We start from the raw sequence: 18,171 nt of genomic DNA, 5'->3' as shown, positions 1-18,171 counted from the left end.
TAGTCTCGTATTTTTAGTCTCCCCAATCCATGCTCCCAATAGTCACTAACAGTTTCCGGCATAATCCATTTTATTCTAGTCAAATTCCACAAAAGACTTCATATACTTAAAATAACATGACAATATAAAAGTAGATGAGAAACTATCTCAACCTCATTATAAGACATACGAAAACGACTCATAATAATCATGTTTTTTCATACATCTATCGTTAGAAAAAATTTCGCCATGAATAATACTCCAACTAAAAAAGGAGATCTTAGTAGGCATCTCAGCCTCCCATAAATTTTCCCAATAAAGATCAACCGGGCTAACTTTATTGAACAAATATATCTTTCATTATATAATAAATCAAACCCTAATTTTCTTATGTCACGCACCATTTCTATTATAAAACCCTCTATCTATCTTCTCCTTTCATTCGCAAACATTCAAACTCATATCTCTATTCACTTTCCATTCCTGTTTTCTCCTCCTTTCATTCTCAAACCAAACTCACCTCTTCTCCTTCTATTCCCAAATGGTCAAACCTCTTTTTTCTTCATCCTTTTTCAAACTGCTAAACTCCTCTTTCTCTTATCATCTCTTCATCTTTCATATTTTTTCTCCATCAAAAACCTTGAAGTATCTATTTTTTGGATTATAGTATTAACCTAGTAGTTTGTTCATTGATTTATTATTTTATATTTTGAATCTTATAAAATATTAAGATCACTATATGATAAGTGTATCATATTATCAAACTTTGAATATTTGTGATGAACATATTTTAAATATTTATTTTCGTTTATAATTTCTAAATGAGATATTTGTGAGCCCAAATTGTAATTATTAAAAATACGATGCAATTATAAAAAAATTAACCATATTATTGATCAAAATAAAAAAGATTATCTCATTACTAATATGTTGATATTTGAGAAATAGAAAATGAGAAATAATAAATAAAAATTTATATGTTATCAAAGTAAAAAAAAGAGTGAAAAGAGAGCAAAATAAATATTTGATAAACAAATTAATTAAAAAGTCATAAAAATAATAGAGAAAATAATGAGATAAATTCATAACTCTAATGGAAGAGATATTAATTAGTTGAAAGAAAGAAAAAAAAAATTAGTAAATAAAAATACATAATTTTGTATTAAAAAATATTATTAAAATATTTAGTTTAAGAGATTATTTTTAATTTTAAGTTACGATATTTAATGTGAGAATTTTTATTTTATTTTTATAAAATAATGTAGTCATCTAGGAATTCAACAACCATAACATAACAGAAATCGAACAAAACAATAATAAATTGTTATTTAAACAATAGATTCCAAATTCAATCTTAGTTTCGTTAATTCCGATTTGTTGGTTTTAAGAATATTAAAAAAAATATGGCAGAATGTTGATTTACAAATGAAATTGCACCACAATAATCCACATCATCATGTATTTTCTCTCTACTCTCTAAAATTCTTTTTTTAATTAAATTTTGTTTTTTCCTCACCATATATATATATAATATATATTTCCTTGTCATATATCATCTAAAAAATTATGTATATTAATATTAATTCAAGATATAAACAAATTTTTTTTGGTTATAAATACATATACCTTCATCATTTATATATATAAATATATATATATATATATATATATATATATATATATATATTTATATATATAAACAAATTATTTTTATTATAAATATAAGTACCTTTGTCATTTTTATATATATTTTATATATATATATATATATATATATATATATATATATATATATATATATTTTTGTTAGAGATGCACTTACCTTTGTTATTTTTATATTTATTTTATTTATATATATATAAATAATTTTTTTTTTTTTTTTGTTATAAATGAACATGCTCGTGATAGATGAAAGTTATTTTTATATTTATTTTATTTATATACATATAAATAAATTTTTTTTTTTTTGTTATAAATGAACATGCTCGTGATAGATGAACCAATTAAGATGCTTCTAAAGTTTGATGAAAAAAGATCTTCTGATTTGACTCTCAAGAATCAAGAATGATCTTAAGATGTGAATATAGTGGGTAAATTGCATGCATAGTGAATACATACTTATTTGGATGAGTTGGATGATTTAAATTTTTTTGATAAACTAATTTTCTTGTACACTTTTATAATAGTACACTTTTATAATAGGGTGAGATACAATCTTATGCCTCTTTTGAGATATTATTAATTTCGAAATAATTACTTCTTAAAAAAATTTAAACCAACAACCGTTATAATTTACTTAGTTTATGTATATTTGATGGAACAAATTAGGTAGCTAATATAATTTTTTCTTATTCCAATAGATGAAAGATTAAAAATAACAATTATTATTAATTGCATATCAATGTATATAACTACCAATCAAATTGTTTAGAAAAATCAATATTATTTGAGCTCACATAAAAGCCATCCTCGCTAGCCCTCCAATAACATTGGTATTCATTGACGTCATTATTCCAGCAGAATTTATCGCCAAAGTCAACATCGAACACTTTGAATGACGTATTTCTATCGTTTGAATAAAAATGACAATGGTAAAGTGTACTCTCCAAAAAGTTGAGGCGAAAACGCCAATTGAACTCCATTCCTACCATCAATGCGTGGACACCAAGGTCATCATCACCTGATTGACATCTTACTATTAGTTGTGCTGGATAGAGGTTGCTAATGATATGTATCTCGCCGTGAATACCAAAAGAGATTGTAAGTGGACTTTGAATGATAAGCAAGAACAGAATAAATGAAAAACTAAAAGGGATAACTATTTTCGATTCCATTAGACTTATTTGACGTGAAAATAATTATTACCGATAATCCAATTGAAACAATTTCTTTGGTTTTAAACCATATTTGACTCCTTCATCACAAATATACATGCATATAAATACTTTTTTTTATTTTCAATTATTCTACTTTTAATATCATTTTAAGACATGGATTATTTAAATACTGTACTTTTGGTATGATTTTAAAACCATGCATTACATATTAAAGTGTTATTAATGGTCTTTTTGGGTAATCTTTAGATATATACAAATATATATTTCTTTTTAATCTATATTTACATTTATAGTTATATTTATATCTATTATATTATATTAAGGATAATAATAATGATATATTTCGGCAATCTAGATGGTAGCTTTCTTTCTTGATATATTATTATTATTATTATGCCCTTCATTATTAGGATTATAAAATATTATACTTTTGGTATATTTTAAAACCATACATTAAATATTAATGAAATTTTGGTATATTTTAAAACAAATCATTAAATATTAAGGTGTTATTTGACTTTATATTTTTATATGTATCTATAATTTATATTTGTTATTTATGTCTATATATATATATATATATATATATATATATATATATAAATATAAATAAATATATATATATATATATATATATATATCAATAATTATAGGGTGTGTGTGGTTTTATTACTACTTATAGTTATAGTTTGTTTAAAGGGAGAAAAAAATTAATAATTAATAAAGATTTTGAAAAAATTATGTTTATTTTTGGTAAAAAAAAATTAAAAGGTATTCTAAACACTAAAAATTTACGTCCTAATTTTAAAATAAATAAAATCAAAATAATTAACCACATGGCCAAATAATTAATTCTAATTAAGTAATGTATTAATTAATAAAATTAATTAAGTGTTAATACAAATATTAAAAGAATAAAAAATATTATTTTGGATAAATGTTATACCCATTTGTCTAAAAATAAGTTTAGAAAAATTAAAGGACAAAAATAAGTAATTTAGAGTGAATTTGGTAACTAATTCACCTAAAGGAATTATTTATTTAAATCGTAAACATATAATAAAAACAAATTGGTAAAACATTGCCATATTTATTTTAATATTTTGTATATTTGAAAACATTAAAACTAAACCAAAAAAGGTGAAAGAAAAATCAATTTAAAACAAACCCTTAAGCTTTTAAAATAAAAATAAAATATGTAATCGGGTGTAGCTAAAAATAGTCGAATTTAGTGCAGCATGAACCACATCCATCAGATGGAAACCTAAATCTCATCCAATGCGCCAAAATGCTCCATATAGCCCGCTGTAGCAGAAGGAAGCGCGTGACGAGGGGAACCGAATCAACTAACGAAACGTCAACCCTGTTAGCCAAAAATGCCAATGCGTGAAGGAACGCCAACGGAACGCCAGACGCGCCTCCAAACGACGTTGTTTTGGCCGTAGTCTTCGTTTTCATCGTGATCGCCGAGCAAATAAGCATGAAGAACACCAATCAATTTTGGATTTGTAGAACTCATCCATTTGTTGATGATTTTGACCCATTCAAAAGCTAAAATGATCACGCTGAGATTGTGATCATTCTCCCTAGCACGTACGCCTCGTCACGACCTAGTTCGATGAGTTAATTGAAGAACAACCAAAATACAATAAATGTATTTTGGCTTATTCAAGCCACTAGGATTCGTGAACTGACTTAGGAATAGTATAAATACCTTCCCCAAGTCATTCTGAAGCTAACCAACCAACATAACTCTCTTAAGTCGAAGAAACTGGAAATCCTCCATTAAAACTTGAAGCTTTTAGATTTTTCAAAATTTATGTCTAAGTCTTGGAAGTTCGAATCTGTGCTTTCAGAAAAGCTTTTATAAGGATTAAGGAGTGTTCTCTAATCCTTGTTAAGGTTTCAATCATCCTAAAATTCATATTTATAATTTGAATTTGGAATTTTTATATTTCAAATTACATAAACTTGTATGCTTGTTGTTTATGTGATTTGATGATTGAATACTGATCCTATAAACTATGTAGATATGATAGAATTGTTGACTCAATTTAATAAACAAAACCCAAATTTAAATTTAAAAAAACGGGTTTGTTGTTCTTGGGTTAATTCGATCGAATCACAACTCATAAAGCTTCCCTATAGGATTGTAATGATGTTGGAAAACTATTTTGATCATGTTTGATCCATCTCGATCATGTTTGATCAAAATTATATTTTCAAATAAAATGAAATTGGTTTTTATGAACAACTAGTGTTCTTATTTTGGTACCAATCAAATATATGTGATATAGGGAAGCTATTGCATAGCTCCTTTCACTTCAAAACAACTTTAAAATAAACAACTTAAATTTTGATTACAAACTTTTTTGAACAAATTAATCATCATCCAGGTCGATCCATACCTTGAGATGATGATCAATCATTTCTTGGGAGCTTTATGAAGCTATGCAAGCTCTTGGATCAAAAAATCAGAGCTAAAAATAATTAATTTTAAAACTGTGTTCTTGATCAACTTGATGACCGAGGGCCGTGAGCTGAGGACCGATAGTTAGGACTAAGAATCCTCGATCTTGACCAAGACCAAGGACCGATAAAAAAAATTAGTACCAAAACCTAGGATTAATGTTTTTGGGTTAGAAGCGAGACCTATAATAGATGGTCTTTATCTAGGACCGATAAATCTGACCGAGGATTCTCATCTAGGACCGAGAGGTCTTATTTAGGACTGATAGAATTCTAACATAGGACCGAGATGTCTGACCTAGGACCGAGACTCTTAGGACCCACGACCGAGAAATCCAAACCTAGAATCGAGACTCCTAAGACCTAAGACCGAGAATCCCAGACCAAGATACGAGCATCCCAAGACCAAGGACCGAGGAACTTAGTCCAGAGCTAGCCCCAGACCGAGAGGTTTATACACCTTGACCGAGAAACCTAGCCCCAAGCTAGTCTAGGATCGATAGGTTTGTACACCTAGAACGGTAAGATTAGCTAAGGACCGAGAGTCTGTAGCACCTCGACTAAGTGCCTCTATTACTCAAACCGAGAGTTCCCAAGATCAGACCAAGGGTCTCTAAAACCCGACAAATAAAACTGAACCACACCTTAGGACTCTGGTCCTAAGGCCTGTTTGGTTCCACATTTCAAAATCCAATTTTTTTTATTTTATTTTGGAACTTCAAATCATTTTCTAAAATCCAAAAAAAATAGAAAATGCATTTTAAATATTTTGGGATATTTCCACAAAATATTTCAAATAAAGGCTTGTTTGTGTTTATTTCTAAACCCTAATATCTTTAAAAATGACTAATATATTCTTCAAGTATTTCCACCTTAGTTATCATCTACAACAGGTACTAGCATTTAAATATTGATGTTTCAATATTTTATATAATGCTAAAACCTAGAAGAATGACTAGGAATGGAAGAATAATCGGTTAAATCTAAAACGTGATATAACCGATTTTTTAAAACACAACTTTATAAGCAGAGACTGTCTTCGGACGGGTACAGAGGATGAAGCGTGAAAGCCTTTCTCGAATATTACCAATTTCGAACTAAAAATAAAACTCTTGTATAAAATGCGTTTTATACGTACACCTTTTTATTGATTTTTCTAAAATCAATTGGAGACCCTATCTTCAAATAAACAATATTTTCTTAAATTAGTTATGTTTAATTAATTTAAACTAGATTTCAAATCGTTATTTAATTACTTTAAAAGTCTCAATATACTTTAAACAACGCGACAATGTAAAAGTAAATGAGAAACTATCTCACACTCTTTATAATATATACAATAACGACTCACAATAATCATGTTTTTTCATACATCTCTCGTTAGTAAGAATTCCGCCGTGAATAATAATCCAACCAAAAAAGGAGATCTTAGTAGAAATCTTAGACTTCCACAAATTTTCCCAACAAAGATCAATCGGGCTAACCTTATTGAACAAATATATCTTTCATAATATAATAAATCAAACCCTAATTTTCTTGTGTCGTGCACAATTTCCATTATAAAACCCTCTATCAATCTTCTCCTTTCATTCCAAAACATCCAAACTCAATTCTCTATTCTCCTTCCATTCTCAAACTAAACTCACCTCAAACGGTTAAACCACTCTCTCTTTTATCCTTTCTTCATCTTTCATATTATTTTTCAATCAAAAGACATTGAAGTATATTTTTTGGATTAAACTATTAACAGTGTAATTTGTTCATTGCTTTATTATTTTGTATTTTAAATCTTATAAAATTTTAAGTTCATTATAAATATTTACGATGAACATATTTAAATAATCGGTAAAATAAAACGTTATACAACCGATTTTCAAAAGTCAAATTTATGAGTGGAGACTGTTTTTTAAACGGGTACGAAGGACAAAGTGTGAAAGTCCTTTCTCGAGTATCACCAAACTACGAACTAAAAGAAATTCTGGTTAAATACGTTTGTACACGTATGTCACTTTTATTGATTTTCAAAAATCAATTGGTGACTCTATTTTCAAATAAATAATCTTTCAAATTAATTATGATTAATTAATTTAAAACAACGAATATTTAAAAAAAAACAAATGTTATTACTACAAATCCCCCGAATTATTCAAATTTGAACTGGAATTAATTATTTATATAATTAATTTTAAAATCTGTTAGAAATCAATCAAAACCTTTTACAATAATATTTTATTTTTAAAATATTTTTGACACGCAAATTAAGAATAAAATGAACGAACCTCAAACTTTTCCGCATAACCGAATTAAAGGATTTTGACGGGTTACAATGACCTTAACTTGAGTTTTTCGTATTCAGTCCGGGTCGTGTTTTTGTGTCGTGTCTAAAATTGTCAGACATAATTCTTTTGTTATACTTATCATTAAATTAATAAGATAATTATTATTGTGAATATTTAATTTAATAAATCGTTCATATATAATTTCTATACAAGATATTATAATGGTTATTTATATATAAATCATTCGTATCATCTCTATATAAAGAAACTATAATTAATTATTTATAAATAACTTTAAATAAAATAAATCCTTACAATTTTATTTTAATTTATAACTAATTATTAAAAATAGAGACTAACAAATAATAAATATTATTACAATTTTCAATTTATATATATTAATATCTTATTCAAATAATTAATTTCAAATAAAACAAATCCTTCCATTTTTCTGATACAATAAGTAACAACTAATTAATGCAAATGGAAATTAATTAAGGAATAATAAATATTATTATAACTTTCACTGTTTTATTTCAATACTTTTATTTTTTTATTATTTAAAATTAATAATATTAAATAGAGGTGAGTCCGTATATATATATATATATATATATATTAAATTATTAAATGTCATGTTTCAAAATAGTGTTGTGTCACTCATCTTTAATGTTATAGTATTCCTTTAATTTGGTGTGTATATATTTATTTTTGTTTCCATTAGATAATAAATCTATTTTGTCACTATTTTATAAAACCTATTTGAATCCAGAAAAAAAGATGATCTCAATCGTATTTTGGTGGCTAAGTCTGATTATTTTTATTTTGTGTAACTTTTTATGTTAGACATTCTAATTTAATGTCTTTCTTAAGATATAATCTATTAAAAATAAAGCAGTTCAACATTTTAGATGGATGTGTTATTCTTTAATTTAATTGTATAATTTTTTTTATCGGTCACAAATTGGTAAGAATTTAAAAGTAATAAATCTTGATAAATTAAAATTTCTAATTACATGTGTCCCATGAATCTTAAAACTAGATTGAATAAGATTTTATTTTTTTTTACAAGTATTATGGATAGTACTAAAGTCCAGTATTAACAACATTAATTTACATTCATATATTTTGATAGTAACATAGTGTTATTAAGTAGAAATATTTAAAATTTATGTTTTTAAATAAATAATTTAGAATGGTTAATTGTATATTAAGTATTTTATAATAATGCTTAATTTTCAAAGTTTTCGGATTATAGGGTCAAAATATGTGGTAATTTGGATATCTATATAAAAATAATGGATAGTTAAGTTGGATTATGGGTTGACCTGTCCATAAACATAAAACGGTTAAAAATAAAATTAAAAATGTTATAAGTATGTTTTGAACCTGCAACATAACAAATTAAATACAACTATTTAACTAACTAGGCTAATAAGATTTTATATTTTAAATGTTAACATCAAATTTGATAAACGCAAACATTTTTAACAATATAAGTTCAACTTTTTAACTAACTAATATATATATATATAATGATGCTTAAATTTTAAAGTGTCTAGATTGTCGGATCGAGAGCTGTGGTAATTTAGATATATATGTGAGAGTAAATGGATACTTGGGTCGGATTGTGGGTTGACCCGCCCATAAACTTAAAACGGTTAAAAATAAAATTAAAAATGCTATATATATGTTTCGAATTTGCAACCTAACAAAACAAGTACAACTCTTTAACCAACTAAATTTATAAAACTTTATATTTTAAATTCAACACCAAATTTGATGAACGCGAGACATTTTTAACAATATAAATTCAACTTTTTAACTAACTAATATATATATATATATATATAATGATGCTTAATTTTAAAAGTTTCTTTGTCGGGTCGAAAGCTATGGTTAATTTGGATATATATGTAAGAGTAAATGGATACTTGGGTCGGATTTTGGGTTGACCCACCCATAAACTTAAAACGGTTAAAAATAAAATAAAAATATTAAATGTATGTTTTGAACTTTCAACCTAACAAAATAAGTACAACTGTTTAAACAACTAGGCTAATAAAACTTTAATCTTAAATTCAACACCAAATTTGATAAACGCGTGACATTCTTAATAATATAAATTTAACATTTTAACTAACTGATATATATATATAATGATGCTTAATTTTAAAAGTGTCTTTGTCGGGTCGAAAGATATGGTTAATTTGGATATATATGTGAGAATAAATGGAAACTTTGGTCGGATTTTGGGTTGACCTGTCCAGAAAATTAAAACGGTTAAAAATAAAATAAAAAAGTTATATGTATGTTTCGAACTTTCAACCTAATAAAACAAGTACAATTGTTTAACCAACTAGGCTAATAAAACTTTAATACTAAATTCAACACCAAATTTAATGAACGCAAGACATTCTTAACAATATAGTTCAACTTTTTAAATAACTATAATATATATATATATATATATAATTATAATATGCTTAATTTCAATGTGTCCAGATATTGGGTCGATAGTTGTGGTTATTTTGGATATATATGTGAGAGTAAATGGATATTTGGGTATAAAAATAAAATTATTAAAAATGTTATATGTATGTTTTAAACTTGCAATATAACCAAACAAGTACAACTCTTTAACCAACTAGGCTAATAAGATTTTATATTTTAAATTCAACTCCAAATTTGATAAAATTGGGACATTCTTAATAAGTTCAACTTTTTAACTAACTAATATATATATATATATATATATATATATTGATGCTTAATTTCAAAGTGTATGGATTGTCGTATTGAGAGTTGTGGTTATATATATATATATATATATATATATATATATATATATATGTGTGTGTGAGCATGGTCGGCCCTAAGAATTGAGGACCTAATGCAAATTTAAATTTTGTAACCCCTAAAATACTAAATAATTTGTTTTTATTATTTTTAAATTTTAATAATATAAAATTAGCTGAAAATGGTTAATATATAATAATACGAAAAAAAAAAAAGATTTAAAAGGAGATAAAAAAGTTATATATATATATATTCAATATGAAAAGAGAAAAAAAGGAAAAAATAGACTAATAATATAATATATTATTAATAATACTATTAAATATTAAAAAATGGGGCACTATAAAGGTGGGGACTTATGTAACTCCATAGGTTGCGTTACCTAAAGCCGACTCTGTATGTGAGAGTAAATGGATACTTGAGTCGGATTGTGGGTTGACCTGCTCATAAAATTAAAAATACTATATGTATATTTTGAACTTGCAACCTAACAAAACAAATACAACTCTTTGACTAACTAGGCTAATAAGACATTATATTTATAATTCAACACTAAATTTGTTAAACGTGAGACATTTTAACAATATAAATTCAATTTTATAACTAACTAATCTATATTTATATAATGATGCTTAATTTTCAAAGTGTCCGGATTGTCGGGTCTAGAGATATGGTTAATTTGGATATATATGAGAGAATAATTGGATACTCAAGGTCAGATTGTGGGTTTGATCGGCCCATAAACTTAAACGGTTAAAAATAAAATAAAAAAATGCTATATGTATTTTCGAACTTAGAACCTAACAAAACAAGTAAAACTTTTTAACCAACTAGGCTAATAAGACTTTATATTTTAAATTCAACACCAAATTTTATGAACGCGGGACATTCTTAACAATATAAGTTCACTTTTAAACTAACTAATATATATATGTATAATGATGCTTCATTTTCAAAGTGTTTGAATTTTCGGGTCGAGAATTGTGGTTAATTTAGATATATATGTGAGAGTAAATGAATACTTGAGTCTAAAAATAAAATAAAAATTGACATATGTATGTTTCAAATTTTCAACCTAACAAAACAAGTACAACTCTTTAACAACCTAAGTCAATAAGATTTTATATTTTAAATTTAATACCAAATTTGATAAACGCATGACATTCTTAACAATAAAAGTTCAAATTTTTAACTAACTAATATATATATATATATAATGATACTTAATTTCAAAATGTTCGGATTGTCGGGTCGAGATATATGGTTAATTTGGATATATATGTGAGTTTAAATGAATATTTGGGTTGGATTGTGGGTTGACCCGCACATAAACTTATAACGGTTAAAAATAAAATTAAAATTACTATATGCATGTTGCGATCTTGCAACCTAACCAAATAAATACAACTATTTAACCAAATAGGCTAATAAGACTTTATTTTATATATTTAACACCAAATTTGAAAGCCCATATTCCCATAAAATAAAGTTGGAAAGTGAAGTTCAAGTGCTGAAGTCAAAGAGAAGTTTCTTATTTGATGAAAGCGGTACATTCTGAACAATATAAGTTCAAATTTATATATATATATATATTGATACATAATTTTCAAAGTGTCCGAATTGTCGGGTCAAGAGTTGTGGTTAATTTGGATATATATGTGAGAGTAAATGGATAGGGTCGGATTGTGGGTTGACCCATCCATAAACTTAAAATGGTTAAAAATAAAAATAAAAATAAAAATGTTATAAGTATGTTCTAAACTTTCAACCTAACCAAACAAATACAACTCTTTAACCTACTAAACTAATAAAATTTTATATTTTAAATTTAACACCAAATTTGAAAGCCCTACTTTCATAAAATAAAGTTGAAAGTGATGTTCAAGTGTTAAAGTCAAAGAGAAGTTTCTTATTTGATGAACAAGGCACATTCTTAACAAAAATAAGTTTAAATTTTGTACTAATATATATAATGATGCTTAATTTTCAAAATGTAATCCAAAAAACAACATCTTACGCATTTCATCGATCTTTTTAAAATCAACAAAGCAACAAGAGACCACAATAATTCACGTTATCAAGTATTATCCATAAATATTTTCTCTCTTTTCTCTTGCAAAATATATATATATATATATATTATAAATATATAATATATATTTCCTTACCATATATTATCTCAAAATTATTTATATTAATTGAGTTTATTATTAAATATTAATTCATGATATATAAACAATTTTATTTTATAAATGCATTTACCTTCATAATTTTTATATTTATATATAATATTATATATTTATTTTATTTACATATATATAAACAATTTTAGTTTTTTTTGGTTATAAATGCTCATACCTTTCATAATATTTATATTTATATATAATATTACATATTTGGTTTATTTATATATATATTTATATATATATATATATATAAACAATATTTTTGTTATAAATGCACTTGGTCTCTATTTCAATTATTTTTTCTTGAGGGATTATTTAACTCAAAATAATCTTTTAACTATATAGAAGGAGTTAACATTTCTCAGCTCTTCTCAAAGATATTTTATATATTTAATGTGTCGGTATGCTGGATATCTCCGCGATTTTAATATGATCATCGACCTTGAGTTGTGAGGTTTGAGGCCTATGAAGCTTGTAGAGGTTTTTTTTATGAATACTAAGGAGTTTTTCATATATTTAGTAGATATGTGTAGAATTGCATACTTGGAGGAATTGCAAAGTTGAGGAGGTATAGGAAAACATTTCGCCTTATGCTAGTCAAAGGAACTATTTACCTTGTCCCGTTGAAGAGGAAATTTTGTACCCTCGTTGGTGAGGACATTAGATGGCTAGGGTTTGGAAAAATTTTCGCAAATAAAAAAACTGATATGAAGATATTTTGCATGAGAACAGACTTTAGCATTTTGGTGGCTGCCTCTAAAATTTTATATTTTATATAACTTTTTTTTTTGTCGAACATTCTAATTTAATGTCTATTTTATATATAATGAAATTAATATATATATATTTTATTTTAATTATATGTTCTTATAACCATTGTTAAAAGCATTTTAACATTTTAGATCTGGTTTTTGATAACTTAATAGTATGTTCTTTTACTCTTTTATGGGGTTAAATTTTGTTAAATTTTTATTTTTTTTTAGGAATTTGTTTATTTTTTCCCTTTAGTTTATAATGACCATATATGTTTATACAAAATATATTTATAGGTTCAACAATTAAAGATATGTTTACCAATAAATTTTTTGTAGGTCCAATATTTAAATATATATTTATAAAATAAGTGTACTTCTCTAATAGTTGTTTACTAACCGTTGTTTGTTTGGTTAGTGATCTTGTGTTTTTATAAATACATAAACATAAAAAATTCAAGATTATTTTGAAAATTATTTTGATAAATATATAAAGGTTTTATAAATAGTAATATTACATATTTATTTATTTATATATATATATATATATATATAATTTATGTATAAATATCATATAATTTATTTATATTATGAAATAACTACTAATAATTGTTTTCTATTTTCTATTTTTCTTCAAATTAAATATATATATATATATATATTATATTTTTACTTCATATAAAGTTCTCTTTAATTAAATTAAATATTCTATAAAAACTTCGTTTATATTTTGCATGTACAATGAAGAGTAGGGTATCCTACTATTATATTTAAAACTACTAGTAAAAAAAATGGTATGCACTGTTTCCCAAAAAAAAATGAGAAATTCTTAGGGTTTCCAAGTACAAACTTTTTTTATCTCTCTAAAACCTTAATATCTTCTCACCATCCAAAATCATTTTTGTTATACTCAAATAAACGCCTTCCTTCCTGACCTTGTTTGATCGTATTTGGATTTATTTGGTTTGTCGTTATTTGTTTGATCTTGACAATTTTTTATTTTTAAAGTTTGTATTTTTTTTATAATGACCATCATACTAATGATTAAAAATAAAATATTTGGTTCAATATTTTATTTTATTATTAATAAAATAACAAAACACCCATAAAATCTCAATTATTTCTAAACACATAATAACTTTTTATTACAAATTATGATTCATTTTTTTTTATCAAGCTTGACAATTCAACGTATTAATCACAAATGCAAGTTCCATCGATACAATGTGACCTATTAAATCCGCACGACAAGTTGGTTTACTCACAGTTTGACTTGTCTTTATTACTCTTAATCCATCTGATATCAGATTATAATGGTACCTAACAAATATTTATATATTTATATAAAATACATTTATAAATATTTAAAATTAATGAAAATATCATTACGAAAAATATATATATATAACTAAATATTATTTAGCAATTAATAATTTTTGAATTGAGAGACTTTATAATAATAATAAACAAAATGTGAAATTTTGTTTATATTTTATTTTGTAGTGATTAGGCTTTGATTTGTTATATATTTATATATAATTATATTATATATCATTATATAATATATATATATATATATTATCAAATTGTGTATATTAAGTGTCTTTGTAAAAAGAGAAAAGCTTTAGAGATTTCAATTGAGAGGAGAAACCCTAGGGAAGAATCACATTAAAATCACGATCGTCGGCACGTCTGGTACGTTCTACACAATCGGCATGATCATCACGGTCGGCATGTTCGGCACAATCTGAACGGTCGCACGAAATTCGATTGTTTGATTTGGTCATAGGTTACGAGAAACGTGGTCAGAGTCACGATCATCGGCACATTCGACACGGTCGACATAATCAGCATGTCTGGTACATTCGTCTAAAAATTCTTCACTTGTGTCACAAATATTGGGTCAGGAAATCATAAATATAGTTGCAAGGGTTGTTTGAGAACAAGTCATTGGATGTGATTGCTCTAAATCATCGATTGATTTCAGTTCTTAGGTCGTTGGGTTGTGAAATAGGGTCACTAGTTCGCTAGTCTACGGTTAATTCTGATCATAGATTTTTCTCGGTTGTAAGTAAATTGAGTTTGGTTGAGTTGTCTGCATTCTTAATTTTTGTAATTCAGTTCTTCTGCTAAGATGGAGAGGAAAATAGGAATAAGGCAAAAGAAGTGTATGAATTCGTAGAAATCGATTCAAGCAAGAAAACGATGGATGAAATAGAAAAAAAAACAGATTTCTGAGAAACCAGAAATGCTGAAACAGAGCTCTCAGAAGATTAAGGAAAAAATGCATAATGAAACCAAAATTTTTTAAGCTTAAAAAAAATGATGAAATATGGAAGGTTGAATACAACGAAAAGGAAAATATCTACGGACTAAAGAATCAAATTTCGACATTATTGTTCCTATCAAAGAAAGGAGAGATTCTGCTCATTAAGGAAAAAAATACAACAAACCACTATCCAACTCAATATTCACTATCTTTAGGATTGAAACTTACTAAAACAAGAGGAATACAAGAAGATAGTTAGCTGGTTTGTTGAAACAATGAGGGAGCTTATGAGGTGCCCAAAAACCAAGACCTATACTATCAGAAGTAATTCCAGTTAGAAAGTTAATAAAGTTTGGAAGAAAAATTAAGGAAAAAAATATAAAGATGAAAGAAATATAAAGGCAAGACTTACCTGGGAGATTTTAAACCAAAAGTTGAGATTCTTAAATCCCCTTTTGAGTTTAAATTACCTATTGAAGTGGAGAAAAAATATATTAAAGAATGGGAAAATGTAGTTGTTAGTAACTACATAGGTATGAATCGTGTATCTTTCCCAATCACTAAGGATGTTTTGCTATAACAATGGGAGCATATGAGACTGGAAAAGGTATCTGCAAATATCCATGATCTCTATTTCTTGAAATTCAAGTTGGGAACAAATATGGAAAATATTCTGAAGCTGGGACACACATATGTTGGTCAAACTATATGAAGCTGGAAAAATGGTCCGAATGTATGAACCTACTCAACAAACCGAAGGAAATAACTCAAATTTGGTTCAAACAAAGGAACATTCCAGCTCATATGTATAACGTATAAGCACTTAGCCATTTCGCTAGTCTCTTAGAAAAACCATTATATGTGAACCCAATAACGGAGGAAAGCGAACACATCACATATCTAGGATAAACATTGAAGTGCATCCTAGAAGCACTTTATCAGCAAAAATGACAGTAGTTGATAGAACAGGTAAACCCATAGACATGGATATTACGTATGAATGGAGGCCAAACAGATGCACGTTCTGCAATACTTTTGAACATTCTAATAATAAATTTGCAAAAACAATTGAAAAACAAAAGGAAAAGATAAAACTTCAGGAGCAAAATGAAGAAGCTGAAACTGAAGAATTAGACAATCAGAATGAGGAAGCTAAAGATGGAGATGCAGATCATGGGAATGGTGAAGAATCAAAAGAAATGAAAGATGAAAAATTAGAGAAAGAAGAAGATGTAAAGTCAGAGGAAGGAAGTGATAAGAATTAAATGGATGATAGTGAAGAGAAAACTTTGAAAGTAGACCGAAGCAAGTTAGACAAAAATGAAGCAAAGGATTATGAAAGTAAATGTGAAATTCCTAAAATACTGAAACATAATTCTTTTTATCAGATTAGTGTTGGCTCCTCTAAAGAGAAACTGATCCAAGGGAATGAAGTCAATGCTCACAAACAATCATCATCAAATGCAATAATTCAATCACCAATAAAGAAGCATAGAGTCAAACAAGTGATTAGAAAAAGTAGGTGGGCTACGAGAGCAGGAGATTGAGATCCGAAAGTAACGGAAATGATATTGTCTACATTGAACAAGAATGTTAAATAGATTGATTGATATACTTTAGTTGTCTGTAATCTTTGATTTTTTGTTTGTTTCTAATTAGATTATCTATGGTCGTTTGATTCTTTTAATTAAAGTTAGGGTTTATCTAACTTTGATAATTGACCATTTCTCCCACTTTTGAGTTCTTAATGAAATGGCGTTAAGCTATTTCCACAAATATATATATATATATATATATATATATATTATTTTATATTTCATATTATATATTATATATTATATTTTATATTAAATAATATATATATTATATTATTATTATTTTTAAATGATCCGTTTAATAAAAAATCATTTAAGCATTAAATGAAAAGGTTATGTAAAAATTGATTACATTAGAATAATTAATTGACTCAAAAATTTTTAAGAAAGGCAATAAGATATCTACACGAATCTACAAGTTTTCCGGATCTAATCTCCGATATCGCCATGATAATGGAATTGTGAATAACTCTTTACGGTCTACTTTCATTTACAAGTTTTCCGATTTATTTCCAACCAGATAATCCACCAAAAAATTATAAGGAGAGAGATCCATCTTCTTAGTCTCGTATTTTTAGTCGCCCCAATCCATGCTCCCAATAGTCACTAACAGTTTCCGGCATAATCCATTTTATTCTAGTCAAATTCCACAAAAGACTTCATATACTTAAAATAACATGACAATATAAAAGTAGATGAGAAACTATCTCAACCTCATTATAAGACATACGAAAACGACTCATAATAATCATGTTTTTTCATACATCTATCGTTAGAGAAAATTTCTCCATGAATAATACTCCAACTAAAAAAGGAGATCTTAGTAGGCATCTCAGCCTCCCATAAATTTTCCCAATAAAGATCAACCGGGCTAACTTTATTGAACAAATATATCTTTCATTATATAATAAATCAAACCCTAATTTTCTTGTGTCACGCACCATTTCTATTATAAAACCCTCTATCTATCTTCTCCTTTCATTCACAAACATTCAAACTCATATCT

Source organism: Impatiens glandulifera, chromosome 1 (genome assembly GCF_907164915.1).
Source record: "Impatiens glandulifera chromosome 1, dImpGla2.1, whole genome shotgun sequence".
NCBI lineage: Eukaryota > Viridiplantae > Streptophyta > Magnoliopsida > Ericales > Balsaminaceae > Impatiens > Impatiens glandulifera.
This window is presented reverse-complemented; position numbering follows the sequence as displayed.